This window comes from Hylobates moloch, unplaced genomic scaffold, assembly GCF_009828535.3.
Source record: "Hylobates moloch isolate HMO894 unplaced genomic scaffold, HMol_V3 SCAFFOLD_18, whole genome shotgun sequence".
NCBI lineage: Eukaryota > Metazoa > Chordata > Mammalia > Primates > Hylobatidae > Hylobates > Hylobates moloch.
The window spans coordinates 14,446,961-14,461,838 of NW_026652293.1; the positions used below are offsets into that span (position 1 = coordinate 14,446,961).

Sequence of the window (14,878 nt, forward strand, 5' to 3'; positions counted from 1 at the left end):
TCTCCTTTCCTTTTAAAGGTTTTATGATGCATTATTATCATTAGCCAGTCTTTTAAATGGCAAGTTGAAACAAACAGTTTTGAGGCTCTTCTTCCACAACTGATAAGACTGGGTTGGCAGGTATTAGGGATAATATTCATTTAGCCTTCTGAGCTTTCTGGGGAGACTTGGTGAACTTGCCAGTTCCCAGCAGCCTTCTTGTCCACTACTTGGATGACACCACCGCAACCATCTATCTCGCATTACGAACAGCCAAAGGACACAGAGGAGGATAGTCAGAGGGGTCTTCAACATGCGTGGCTTGCCAGGAATCTCATCAACAAATGGCAGCATCACCAGATTTCAAGAATTTAGGGCCATTTTCCAGCTTCCTACCAGAATGGCAATCAATCTTTTCCTTCAGTTCAGCAAACTTGCAAGTAAGGTGAGCTGTGTGACAATCCAGTACAGGGGCACTGCCAGCAGGGATTTGGCCTGGATGGTTAAGGATAATCACCTGAGCAGTGAAGCCAGCTGCTTCCATTGGTGGGTCATTTTTGCTGTCACCAACAACATTGCCACAACGAACATCTTTGACAGACACATTCTTGACATTGAAGCCCATGCTGTCCCCAGGAAGAGCTTCACTCAGAGCTTCATGGTGTATTTCAACAGACTTTATTTCAGTTGTAACATTGACTAGAGCAAAGGGAACACCATGCTGGGTTTGAGAACACCAGTTTCCACTCAGCCCAAAGGCACATTATCAATACCACCAATTTTGTAGACATCCTGGAAAGGCAGATGCAGCTTGTTAGTTGAAGGCATTGGTTTGGATGGATGCAATCCAGAGCTTCTAGCAGTGTGGTTCCACTGCATTGCCATCTTTACAGGTGACTTTCCACCCATTGAACCAAGGCATGTGAGCACTTGGCTCTGGCATGTCATCTCCGTTCCAACCAGAAATTGGCACAAATGCTACTATGGCAGGTTTGTAACCAATTACTGTAAGTGCTAACTTCCTTAACAATTTCCTTGTATTTCTTCTGGCTGTAGAGTGGCTCAGCGGAATCCATTTTGCTCACCAACAATTAGTTCTTTCACACTCAGTGTGGAAGCCAGAAGGACATGCTCATGGCTCTGCCCATTTTTGGAGATTCCAGCTTCAAATTCATCTACTGTGACATATATGTGAGCAGTAACAAGCAGGACAGCACAGCCAGCCTGAGATGTGTCTGTAATCATGTTTTTGATAAAGTCTTTGTGTTCTGGGGCATCAATGATAGTCATATCTGATGGTCTCAGATTTCCATAGGGGACTATCAATGGTGACATCACACTCAGGCACAGCTTTCAGTTTATTCAAGGCCCAGGAATACTTGAAGGAGCCCTTTCCCATCTCAGCAGCCTCCTTCTCAAAAATTTCAGTGGTTCTTTTGTCAATGCTACTACATTTATAGATCAGATGGCTGGTAGTGGTGGACTTGCCTGAACCTGGGGTCCAAGACAACCATGTGGATACAAATTTTACTCATTTTCCATTGTGGCTTTTAGGGGTGGTTTTTACAATACCTGTGTTCTGGTGGCAAGCCTGTTGCAAAAAAAAGCTATTTTTGTTTTGTTTTAAATTCAGTTCTATATTAGAAGCCTCAAGAATATCTATTTTGAAACTACTAAATATGCTTTTATACTTCAACTGGACATGTGACCATGAGCAAGTAAGTCATGAAACCTCTTTGATAACAAGTCCCTGTACTGTGACCTAAGTTTTTCACCTTTGCTCCCTCCCCACCACCCACTGGCACCTTGGATGACACAGGAAGGCTAGAGGTGGGTTGAAGTTGCTTTTCTGCGTATGTGAGATAAAGCTCTGGTGAAATATTTTTCACTGGACTATGGGCCTTTATTATTCATCTGGAGAACACATTGGTCATACTTCAAAATGGTATCTTTCACCTCTTCCTGCCAAAAATAAGAAGTGAGCTTTCTTGGCTTTTCAAACCTGCTGGATTTCCATGAAAGTATTGAGAATGCAGCCCCAAGGCGTCTTTCACTCTGAAGGAAGTCTACACTTAACCTTCATCTATTCATCAACATTACTATTTAACAGTCTCTACAAGTTTATAGTTCCAGCAGCTTCTGCACCAGATCAACTGAATTCAGCTGTTTTTGTGAACTTGTCCATCTTTCCGGATTTCTGAAAGCTGGTTTGCCCTGCAACCTCAAGAAAATTATTTCCCCCCCAATTTTTTCAGTTATTTTTTTCTTGTAAGTCCCCAAGTGACAACTTCAAAGCTCTTTACATGTTGGAGCTGAAACTTAAAATACCATTTTTTAAAAAAATAAAAATTTACACTAACTATATTTGCCACTTGTCTCTTATTAGATTATGAGTTATATTCTTAACAGATACCTTATTAGAGGCAAAAGTGGCTCATATTCCTGGTAGAATTTTTTATGTACTTCTAATATTGTTCTTTAGCAACTATGACACATATACCTTACAGTAAAGGTCCTTTTGCTGCTATAGGCCTTATTCGTAGTACATTTTCAAGAACTCTACAAGAGTTAGGGGCAAGGATCAAATCTAAACTATTCAGATAGATATAACAGGTTTCTCTCAGACATTGACAGGTTCAGACATCATATTTCAGTCTAGACATTTCCAGCACACATTTATATGAACTTTAATTCAGGAGGTATAAAAGTACCATCAGTCTACCCAAAAAGTGCTGTTATGAATATGATTTATGCTTACATATAAACACTTTATTTATTTTAATTTTTCTTTGAGACAGAGTCCCACTCTGTCACCCAAGCTGTAGTGCCGTGGTGTGATCTCAGGTCACTGCAACCTCTGCCTGTCAGGTTCAAGCAATTCTTATGACTCAGGCTACCAAGTAGCTGGGATTACAGGCATGCGCCACCATGCCCAACTAATTTTTGTATTTTTAGTAAAGACAAGGTTTTGCTATATTGGCCAGGCTGGTCTCATACTCCTGGTCTAAAGTGATCCACTGCCTCGGCCTCGGCCTCCTGAAGTGCTGGGATTATAGGTGTGAGCCACTGTGCCTGGCCATAGCAACACTTTTAGTGAGAGCTGTGGAAAGCTGAAAATCTCTAGCAGGGCTTTGGGTTGTTCAGTTCCACCGTCTTTTCCAACTCATCAATTGAAAGTATAAAGTAAAAAAGAAGTGCCCAGATGTCCTTTCTTTCTTTATATTTTTCCATGTCAGAAGAGAAATTGAAAATCAGAGATGAGGAATCCCAGAAGCATATATTGGATATACTTTGTATTGCTCTGACACTGATAAGAACTTATGCGCATTGCCTCAAGTTCCTCAGAAGACATATAAAATGGTATGGCAGAAATATTTCTGGGATGGGTGTGTAATGACCTCTGTGAACCCTCTCCCCAGTGAAACAACTGTAACTGGTGAAAATTGTTAAAAAAAAATTTTAGTCACTGGAAACTGTCCTAAGAACATAGAGGAAATGGAGAAATATTTATTCAAGAAAATCTATAATACTAAATCTGAGTAAGAACTATGGAAGTCTGGTATATTAAAGACATGCCTGATCCCCAGCTCAGTGTGATTTAAGCCCTATTCTCAATGGATTCAGCCAAGAAAAGGAAGTTCACTTCACTCTCACCTCTCAGTCTAGGGCAGCAGTTTTTCCCTGGAAGGGACAGTTTAGTAAAGGAGGAAGAGAAGAATGAACCATGAGACATATAGAAAATGAAAGGCAAAATGACAGCCATAAGTCAAACCATATTAATAACATTAGATGCAAATGTTTTTAACAATCTAACCAAAGACAGGAATTGTTAGATTGTGCAAAAAACAAGATTCAACTACACACTGTCTGTTGGCAGCACACTTTAGATTCAAAGGTAAAAATAGGTTGAAAGTTAAAGAATGAAAAATTTTGTGTCATGCAAATAGCAATCTTAAGAGAGTTGGAGTGACTATACTAATATTATGAAAAACAGATTTTTTTTTTTTTGAGATGGAGTCTTGCTCTTGTCGCCCAGGCTGGAGTGCAGTGGCACAATCTTGGCTCACTGCAGCCTCTACCTCCTGGCTTCAAGCAATTCTCCTCCCTCAATTTTCTGAGTAGCTGGGATTACAGGCACCCACCACCATGCCCAGCTAATTTTTGTATTTTTAGTAGAGACGGGGTTTTGCCATGTTGGTCAGGCTGGTCTCGAACTCCTGAGATCGTGATCTGCCCACCTCAGCCAAAGTGCTGGAATTATAGGCGTGAGTCACTGCACCCGGCCCCCCAAAAAAGAATTTTTAAAAAGACAAAGTTACTAGAGATAAAGAAGGATGTTTTATCATTAAAAGGGTCAATTCATCAAGAAGATAATAATTATAGACATATATGTATTTAACAACAGAACCCCAAAATGTATTAAGCAAGACTAACAAAATTGAAGGCATGAAATGGGCAATCCAACAATAGTAATTGGAGGCTTTAATAGCCTACTTTCGATGATGTAACTATTTAGAAGACCAATGAGAATGCAGAACCCTTTAAACCAATTAAAACAAATGGACATCTACAGAACACTCCAAGTTGCTGAATATACATTGTCAAGCATACGTGGAACACTATCCAGAATAAACATACTGGGCTAAGAAATATGTGTCAGCAAATGTAACAGTGTTGAAATCGTACGAAGTATGTTCTCCCAACAAAATGGAATTAAGTTAGAACAATTAAAGGAACTTCAGGAAACTCACAAATATGTGGATATTAAACAATGTGCTCCTAAATAACCAATGAGTAAAAGAAGACATTACAAAGTAGAAAATACTTTAAGATAAAAAATGAAAACAACATGCTAAAATTTGTGGTATACAGCTAAAACAATGCTTAGAGTAAAATTTAGTTGTGTAAATGCCTGTATTTAAAAAAGAAGAAAAACTTTAAATCGATTACCTAAACTTTCACCTTGAGAAACCAGAAAAAAAAGGTCAAACTAAATTCAAATCAAACAGAACAAAGAAAATAATAAAAATTATAGTGGAAATAAATAAAATAGAGAAAAAACAATACAGAAAATGAACAAAACCAAAAGATTTTTTTAAAAATCAACAAAATTGACAAACATTTAGCTATTATGATCATGCTAACAAGACAGAAGACTCAAATTGCTAAATTGAGAATGAATAGTTGACGTTACTAATGCCTTTACAGAAATAAGTATTACTATAAGGAAATACTGTGAAGAACTGTATGCCAGTAAATCTATGATACAATTACCATGTTCCTAAAAAGTTACATTCAAAACTGACTCAATAAGAAATTGAAAATCTAAACAGACTTATAATAAGCAAGGAAACTTAATTAGGAATTTTAAAATGTCTACAAACAACATTTCCATTCCGAGTAGCTTCATTGGAGATTTTTATCAAACATTTAAAAGTTAATACCAATCTTTTACAAACTCTTCTGAAAATGGAAAAGGAAGAAACACTTATGCCCTTATTCTATGCAGCCAGTATTGCCCTGATACCATAATCAGACTAGGCAACTCAGGGAAAGGGTATACTGTACCAGTATTTTTTATGATTATTTACACAAAAATCTCTGCCAAAATATTTACAAACTGAATCCAGCAACACATACAAAAAAAATTCACACCATGCCCAAATGGAATTTATCTCAGGTTGAATTAACATATAAAAACATTCCGTATTAATAGAATAAGGACAGAAATCATGATCATGTCAATAGGTATTCTTTTTTTAAACAAAATCCAATATACTTCCATTGCTCTAGCCAGAGCAATTAGGCTAGCAGTAATAGTAAAATACTCAATTGGAAAGGAAGAAATAAATTACCTCTACTTGAAGCAAGATGGACCTTGCACATAGCAAGTCCTAAGAACCCCACTAAAAAATCTATTAGAACTAGTAAACAGTTTCAGCAAGGTTGCAGGATACAAGACCAATAGATGAAAATCAACTGGGTTTCTACACACTAGCAATGAACAATCTGAAAATAATATTAAGAAAACCATTGCATCTACAATAGCATCAAAAAGAATAAAATATTTAAGAATATGTTTAAAGAATTGTAAAATGTATATTCAGAAAACTGTATAACATTATTGGAATAAATTATAAGATCTAAAGGAATAGAAAAATATTCCACATTTATAGATTAGAGGACTTAATATGTTAACATGACAATATTACTCCCCATGATGATCTACAGATTCAACACAATCTCTGTAAAAATCTCAGCTTTTTTTTTTCCTGGGTATAAAAACTAATTCTAAAATTCATATAAAATTTCAAGGGATCCAGAATATCCAAAATAATGTTGGAAAAAGAATAAGGTTATAGGAATCACACTTCATGATTTCAAAACCATCTGCAAAGTTAAAATAATCAAGTCAGAGTGGTACTGGCCTAACAATAGATATATCAATCAATAGGACAGAATTTTGAGTCCAGAAATAAATCCTTATCTATATGGTCAATTGATTTTAAACAAAAATGTCAAATTATTTAATGGAGATTTTTTTTTTTTCAGTTAATTGTGCTGGAACTACTGAAAATCCACATGCAAAAGAATGAAGATGAACCCATTTTATACACCATACACAGCATTAACTGAAATTAATCACAGACATACATTATAGCTAAAACTATAAACACTTTATAAAGTAAATCTTCGTGACTTTTAGTTAGGTAATGACTTGTTAGATACAACACTGGAAGTACAACCAACCAAAGGGGAAAATACCCAGGTAAATTGTTTTTTGTCAAACTAAAAACTTTTGCATCACAAAAAAACATTGTAAGAAAGTAAAAAGGAAACCCTATAAAGTGTGAAAAAAATGTAAATTACGTATCTAATAAGAGATTTGTATCCAGAATGTCTTTAGAATTCTTACAAATCAACAATAAAATGACAAATACACATTTAAAAGTACACAAAGGCTATGAATAGGTATTTCTCTAAAGAAGATATACAAATTGGCAAAAAAAATCTGAAAAGATGTTCAACAACATTATTCATTAGGGAATACAAGTCAAAACCACAATCAAATGCCACTTTATACCCACCAGGATAGTTATAATTACATAGGTAGACAACAACTAGTGTTAGAGAGAATGTGGAGAAATGGGAACACTTATATATTGTTGGTGGGGATGTAAAATTGTGCAACTGCTTTGCAAAATTGTTAGTTCTCTAAAATGTTAAACATAGAGTTACTATGACACTCAGCAACTTCATTTCTAGGTGTATAAAACCAAGAGAATTAAAAAACTTACACATTTATATAAAATCTTGTGTATAAATATCTACGGTACTGTTATTCATAATTGTCAAAAAGTGGGAACAATGCAAATGCTTATCAGTTTATGCATGGATAGATAAAATGTGATATATCCATAAAATGAAATATTATTTGCCACAAAAAGGAATGAAATACTGATTTATGCTACAAAATTTTTGAACCTTGAAGACATGCTAAGTAAGTAAGACTATCGTGAGCTGAGATCGTGCCACTGCACTCCAGCCTGGGCGACAGAGCCAGACTATCACTAAAGTTCACAATTTATGATTCCATTATATAAAAGTGTCTGGAATAGGCAAATCTCTCGAAACAGGAAGTCATTAACTAAGGATGGGGGATAGAGTAAGAGTGATTGCTAATGGGTATGCAGTTTCATTTGGGGGTGATAAAAAATGTTCTAAAATTAGATTGTGGTAATGGTTCCACAACTCTGCATATAGTAAGAAAACATTAAATTGTACATTTTCAATGGGTAAATTGTATGGCCTTTGAATTAAATCTCAATAAATATTTTTAAAAGATGGCATTGCAATATTTCAACTAATTTGATTTGGAACAATTTCTAGTAGATTGCCAGACCAAATTACAATAAATACTGAAAAGTTATGCCTGAATGGAGGAAGCGGCATTGGAAAGTTCATATTTGGTTCATGGCTCTGAAAATAAAATTCTGCTTTCAAATTTATTACAAGTTAACATCTGTCTCTGCCTATAAATGTCAATGAAAAGTCGTGGTCAGTTTTAAAATCAAATTTACTCACTGGTCTTACTCCAAAAGTGGCTAGCCTGTCAGTGGCCAAAAATCACCCTGCATTTAGTTTCATGAAAGGGCAGAGAAAAGTCATGACAAATTCAAAGAGTTCTTTGCTCCCAGGGTTAATGTCATTTCATACATTATTCCAAAGGAGTGGCAAGCTTTTAATGCATCTTTAATGGCAACTGTTCACGTGAAGAAAAAATATGAATTATGTAAACAATATAATTCCCAAATGAGTTGCTTCTGTTTGAGTCCTTTTTGTTTTGCAATAGAATGCTCAGTTCAGAATATCATAGTATTAGCCAAATACATTTAGGGTCCAAACAAGTTCATTGCTCTTCTGTTACAGATTTCAGTTTTTATATATTACTATAATTTATATTCGTCAAGAAAAAAGAACTATTATCTGAACATAATTTTGTTTTTGAAGTGGATTTGAAGAGTCATTAATTGGACTTTAAGATAAATCAATTTGAGAGGACAAGATGGGATATAGAAATATATCTTGAAAAGTGATTAATGACATTGAGGGAAATGATAAATAACATGTTTCCTTGGAAACGGATTGTAAACCCGATGTCTGAATGATATTGTAGAGCAGCAATTCACAGCTTTGCCACCTAAGAGTCAATTTTTCTGCCATTAGAAATACAGCTGTTATATGTCTTCTGCATCTGCAAGAAAAAAAAAGGAATGTTCATTTTCTTCTTGGTTATTGATATCTACTTTTTTTTTAGAAGTCAATACCTTTATTTTCCTTTATTTGGCAAGATACTCCACTGACCAACAGATAGGTTGAATAGATAAGAAAGATGGAAATATCGTACCTGAAAGTAGTAGGTAAATGAAGGAAGACAGCAACCAAAAGCTCCCTTTGGGGCATTACGCTTCTGTTCCTAAATGCTATGAGTTAATTCTTATTTCTTCTTATAGGTTCATATAAAATAGCTCTTCCCCACTTGACAATTGTCAACAAATCTAGGTTTAAAGTCAAATAAGAGGATTCAGAAATTCATAACTAGACATACATATATAAAGAATCAAGGTCAGGGTCTTCTTCCTTCCCCAATAATACTAAATTTATGTATCCGGATTTACATTGGCCAAGGAAGGGTAAGCTCAGAGTAATAATTTTTAGTTACTTATATGTTAGATGGACTTTTCCAAATCAATTAAATTTGCTATTGAATTTTCCATATTTATTATCTCTCAAAAATAACCACATAAAACTCAAAACAAAAAGTAGATACAGTGTTTTCCTTTTTTGTATTTGTTTTTGCATAATTCAACAGGCTGGCATGTATTTGAGAGGGAAGCATACAACAGAGGAAAGTTTATGGCAGTAGCAAGACACTAAATCAGATATTTTCTAGGTTGATCAATTTTTTTTAAATCACAGCCAACAAGATTCATATATTCAATGAACAGGAACTTTGACCAACAAGTGTGCTATTCATTCTTTGCATAAAGTGACTATGAAAGTGCCCTGGGTATCTGTTTGAGATTACAAATAAATTTGAGCAAATTCACAAATACAGAATGAAGTACAAAGTGAAAAACACATTATACATTTAGATGATTACACATCAGGAAATAGTTTCTTTCACTACCTTCACTTCCATCAAAATGCATTATATAAAGCTTTATTTATGAAGAAAGGGACATTTAATTAGTTTTCTAAAAACAACACATGTGAATGCTCATGAATAGGGCAATCTACAAGATCAATGTGATAATTTCTGAAATAATTATAGAAAAATCTTTCTGATATATGCCTCTTCCCCAATTAAATTTGTTGACTGTAAAGGCAAGGTGATGCAAACTAATGAATATGATGTTGGACCTTTGAAATTCTGTACTATTTTTAAAATATCATTTACAAAAAAAATGGAAAAGACAAGAAAAACTGTGCCAATATTGCACTCCTGTAGTGGTTGAGAGCAAGAGCTTTGGAGTCTGACCCACTAGAGTTTAAAACAGTTCCCTCAGGCACTAACTTCTTTAACCTTGAAGGTGTTAGTATAACCACACTGAATCTGGATGCTTCATCTCTAAAACTGGGATAATAATACTCTCTGCTTCATATGCTGGTCATAAGAATGAAATTTTTTGAAAACCCGCCTTGATAATTTCAATTATTACTAAATTCTATTTTTCAAAAGCATTCAATCAAGTATACATAAAAATACTTATTAGCTTTATATTATTTCTACAACCATCTCCAGTAATCTCAAAAAAGGTGGAATTCAACATATATTAAAAGAATGTTATTTAACTGTAAAGGTAGAAAGATTATAGCAATTAACTTTATTAGAGTGTGCATATTATATGTTTATTCAATAATTGACATAACTAGAGATACTCTTAAAATTGGGTATACATAGTTTGTAACATAAGACACATCACACAACCTTCTTGCATTTAGGAACGCTAGATAGATAGCACTTCAGCATTATGCTTGAGGGCCAATTTAAAAGGCAAAATCACCAATAAAAAGCATTAAAATGTGAAAAAGGTGTCACTAAGTAGACCAAGAAAAGGACACTTGTGTACAGTATGATGGCTGATACATGGAGACAGAGCATCACGTTGTTTCTCCTCAGCTGAGAATGTATATGTCAGGTCACTCAGTTTTTTGCCACTCTGCGAATGTCCACGCGTGACCATGAAAATGCCCTATCATCTTGAGATTAAAAATAAATTTTCACAAGTGGACAAATTCACAAATACAGACTCTGCAAATAACGAAGATCTGCTGTATATAGTCCACCTCAGAATGGAGCTCTTAATATTTTGGAATAATAACATAATCTCCCATACTGTTATTTTGAGTATATAATACTGTAGAACTTTTTATTAGATTTATTGAACTTTTATTTTCATAGTAATGACTTTGTATTTCTATTTGAAAAATGAAGCTGGTTTTTTCTTTGTGTCTTATTATATAATACTTTATTCTTTTAGAAGATGGTTTTGTAGGTTTTGACAACCACAGTACAGTCATGTAAATGCAATCGAAATCAAAATATGGAATAGTTCCCATACCTCAAAAATCTCTCCATGGTCCTTAGTCATCCTCTCCCCCAGCTTGTCTCTGGCAACTGATTTATGTGCCTATGATTTTTCCCATGCCAGAATGTCATATAAATTGAATCATACAGTATAAACCTTTTGAGTCTGCCTTCTTTCACTTAGCATAATGCACTTGAGATTTATTCATATTGTTTATGTGTATTAGCAGATTTTTTATTCTTTTTTGCTAAGTAGTATTTCATGATATGAATAGGCACATTTATTTATCCATTCTTTACATGAAGAAAATTTGGTTGTTTCCAGTTTTTGGTGATAATAGCTAATGCTGTTATGAGCATTAATATGCAGAATGTGTGAATGTGTTTTTATTTCTCTAGCGTAAATATTTAGGAGTAGGATCGTTGGCTCATATAATAAATGTATGTTAATTTTATCAGAAACTGACGAACAATTTTCTAAGGTGGGTGTAACATTTTGTATTCCCATTTTATGGTGAAATCTCTAGAAATCTAGAGATTTTCTAGATATCTTTCTGTTATTAATGTTTAAGCTTCACTCTGGTCAGATAATATATTTGTATGATTTATATTCTTTAAAATTTGTGGGTCAGAATATAGTCTTGCCTGGTAAATGTTTTGTGGGCACTGGAAATGAGTGTCCCTTATGCTATTTTGTGTGAAGTATTTTATGAATGTGAATTGGATCAAGTTAATTGATGCTGCTGTTCAAATCCTCTGTATCTTAACCGATTTTACATCTCTTTGTTCTACTAATTATTGAGAGGTGAGTTGAAATCTTTGACTATAATTGTTGATTATCTTATATTGTCTTAGTTCCATCATATGTTCCATTATGGATTTTCTTTATAATCCTTGAAGTTATGCTATTAGGTACATAAACATTTGAGATTGTTTTATCTTTTTCATGAATTGACTTCTTCATGGATATTTATTCCTGGTAATCTTATCTGCTGTGAAATCATCTTTTTCTTTTTTTTTTTTTATTATACTTTAGGTTTTAGGGTACATGTGCACAATGTGCAGGTTTGTTACATATGTATCCATGTGCCATGTTGATTTCCTGCACCCATTAGCTCGTCATTTAGCATTAGGTATATCTCCTAATGCTGTCCCCGCCCCCCCCACCCCCCACCCCACAACAGTACCCGGAATGTGATGTTCCCCTTCCTGTGTCCATGAGTTCTCATTGTTCAATTCCCACCTATGAGTGAGAACATGCGGTGTTTGGTTTTTTGTCCTTGCGATAGTTTACTGAGAATGATGTTTTCCAGTTTCATCCATGTCCCTACAAAGGACACGAACTCATCCTTTTTTATGGCTGCATAGTATTCCATGGTGTATATGTGCCACATTTTCTTAATCCAGTCTATCGTTGTTGGACATTTGGGTTGGTTCCAAGTCTTTGCTATTGTGAATAGTGCCGCAATAAACATACGTGTGCATGTGTCTTTATAGCAGCATGATTTATACTCCTTTGGGTATATACCCAGTAATGGGATGGCTGGGTCAAATGGTATTTCTAGTTCTAGATCCCTGAGGAATCGCCACACTGACTTCCACAATGGTTGAACTAGTTTACAGTCCCACCAACAGTGTAAAAGTGTTCCTATTTCTCCACATCCTCTCCAGCACCTGTTGTTTCCTGATTTTTTAATGATGGCCATTCTAACTGGTGTGAGATGGTATCTCACTGTGGTTTTGATTTGCATTTCTCTGATGGCCAGTGATGATGAGCATTTCTTCATGTGTTTTCTGGCTGCATAAATGTCTTCTTTTGAGAAGTGTCTGTTCATGTCCTTTGCCCACTTTTTGATGGGGTTGTTTGTTTTTTTCTTGTAAATTTGTTTGAGTTCATTGTAAATTCTGGATATTAGCCCTTTTTCTAATATTTATGCAGATACTCCAGATTTAAAAAATAGTTTTAGCATGATATGTCTCTTTCCATTGACGAATTTTTAATCTACATGTTAGTCCATTCTCATGCTGCTATAAAGAACTGCCCAATACTGGAATTTATAAAGAAAAGAGGTTTCATTGACTCAGTTCTGCTGGGCTGGGGAGGCTCAGGAAACTTACAATCTGGGCAGAAGGGCAAGCAAACACGTCCTTCCTCACATGATGGCAGAAAGGAGAAGAGTGCCCAGTGAAGGGGGAAGCCCCTTAATAAAACCATCAAATCTTGTGAGAACTAACTCAACTATCACTGACAACAGGATGAGGGAAACCACCTCTATGATTCAACTATCTCCACCTGGTCCCTCCCACGACACATGGGGATTATCAGAGCCACAATTCAAGATGATATTTGGGTGGCAACGCAGCCAAACCATATTAATCTCTTTGTGTATTCATATTTTAAGTAGAATCTTGTAGGCAGCATATAGTTGAGTCTTACCTTTTGATACATCTGACAACCTCTGCCTTTTAATTGGAGTATTTAGATATTTTATATTTAATGTGATTATCTCTACGATTGTGTTTGAGTCTATAACTTGTTACTTTTTCTTATATGTCCCATATTTCTTTGTTCCTTGTGCCCACTTTGCCTTCTGCCGAATTAGCTGTTTTTTAAAGTTAATTTTTGTCTTCATTATTAATTTATTAGCCATAACATTTTGAGTTTTTAGTAGTTGTCTTAAAGTCTATAGTGTACCTCTTTAATTTATCACAGTCTAGCTTCATATAGTATTGTATTATATTATATCACATATAGTATAAGAACTTTACTTATAGTAAGGTTATACTTTCTGAAAGTCAATATAGTTTTAAAATTTTAATTATAAATTGTTTATCAAATTATAATTTTCTCACAATAATCATAATTAATCTTAAAATAAATTTTATTAATATTTTAATGCCTCTAAGAAACAAGAATAAAACAAGTTGAGCACTAAAATTTTATCAGCTTATGACACAGAGAACTTCCAAGCCATGGTTCAGGGATAGGAACCCAGATAGAGTCTAGTTTTCAGCTATAATGAATAATGCTGTTGTAAACATTCATGTGGATGTCTTTGTGTGAACATATGTTTTCATTTCTCTTGGGTAGACACCTATGAGTGAAATTGCTGGGTTTTATGGTAGTTTTATGTTAAACTTTATAAGAAGCTCCCTAACTGTTCTCCAAATGGCTGCACCATTTTACATTTCCACCAGCAATGTCTAAGGGATCCATTTTCTCTACACCTTCATCAACATTTGTTAATGTCTGTTTTATATCTTATGGTGACATTGAAAGCATCATAATCAGGAACCAGTTGACAATTGAACATATACTTCCTTCTCTCCATGAGGCTGATTGGGGTTTTGACCTTGGCCACATCAATGTCATACACCTTCTTCGTACCCTGTTTGACCTGGTGCTCACTGGCTTTAACATCTACAGTGAACACAAGTGTGTTGTTGTCTTCTTTCTTCTTCATGGCTGACTCAGTGGTCAGGGGAACTTGATGTTGGCATAGTAGCCAAAGTTGTTTTTCCTGGGGTTTTCCAAGAATATTTGGGCTGCCTTTGGAGGCACAGTGTCTTGGGCCCCCACGAATCATCTTTTTTTGTGTGGCTGTGGATGCCTTTCAGCACTACCTTCTTGGCCTTCAAAGCCTTTGCTTTGGCTTTGGGAGGGGCAGGAGAATCCTACTTCACCCTCAGTGCATTCTTGTCCATCATGAGTTAATTTTTGTGTATGGTGTGACGTATGGTCTATGTTTTTCTTTTTGCATATGGGTTGCCAATTGTTCCAGCACTATTTTTGAACAGAAAATCCTT

General features: G+C 35.1%; 1 pseudogene; it reads right to left on the reverse strand.

The window, feature by feature from the left end:
• Positions 1–316: 316 nt before the first annotated feature.
• LOC116457973 (elongation factor 1-alpha 1-like) lies at positions 317–14,535 on the reverse strand (annotated as a pseudogene).
• Between the last annotated feature and the right edge of the window lie 343 nt (positions 14,536–14,878).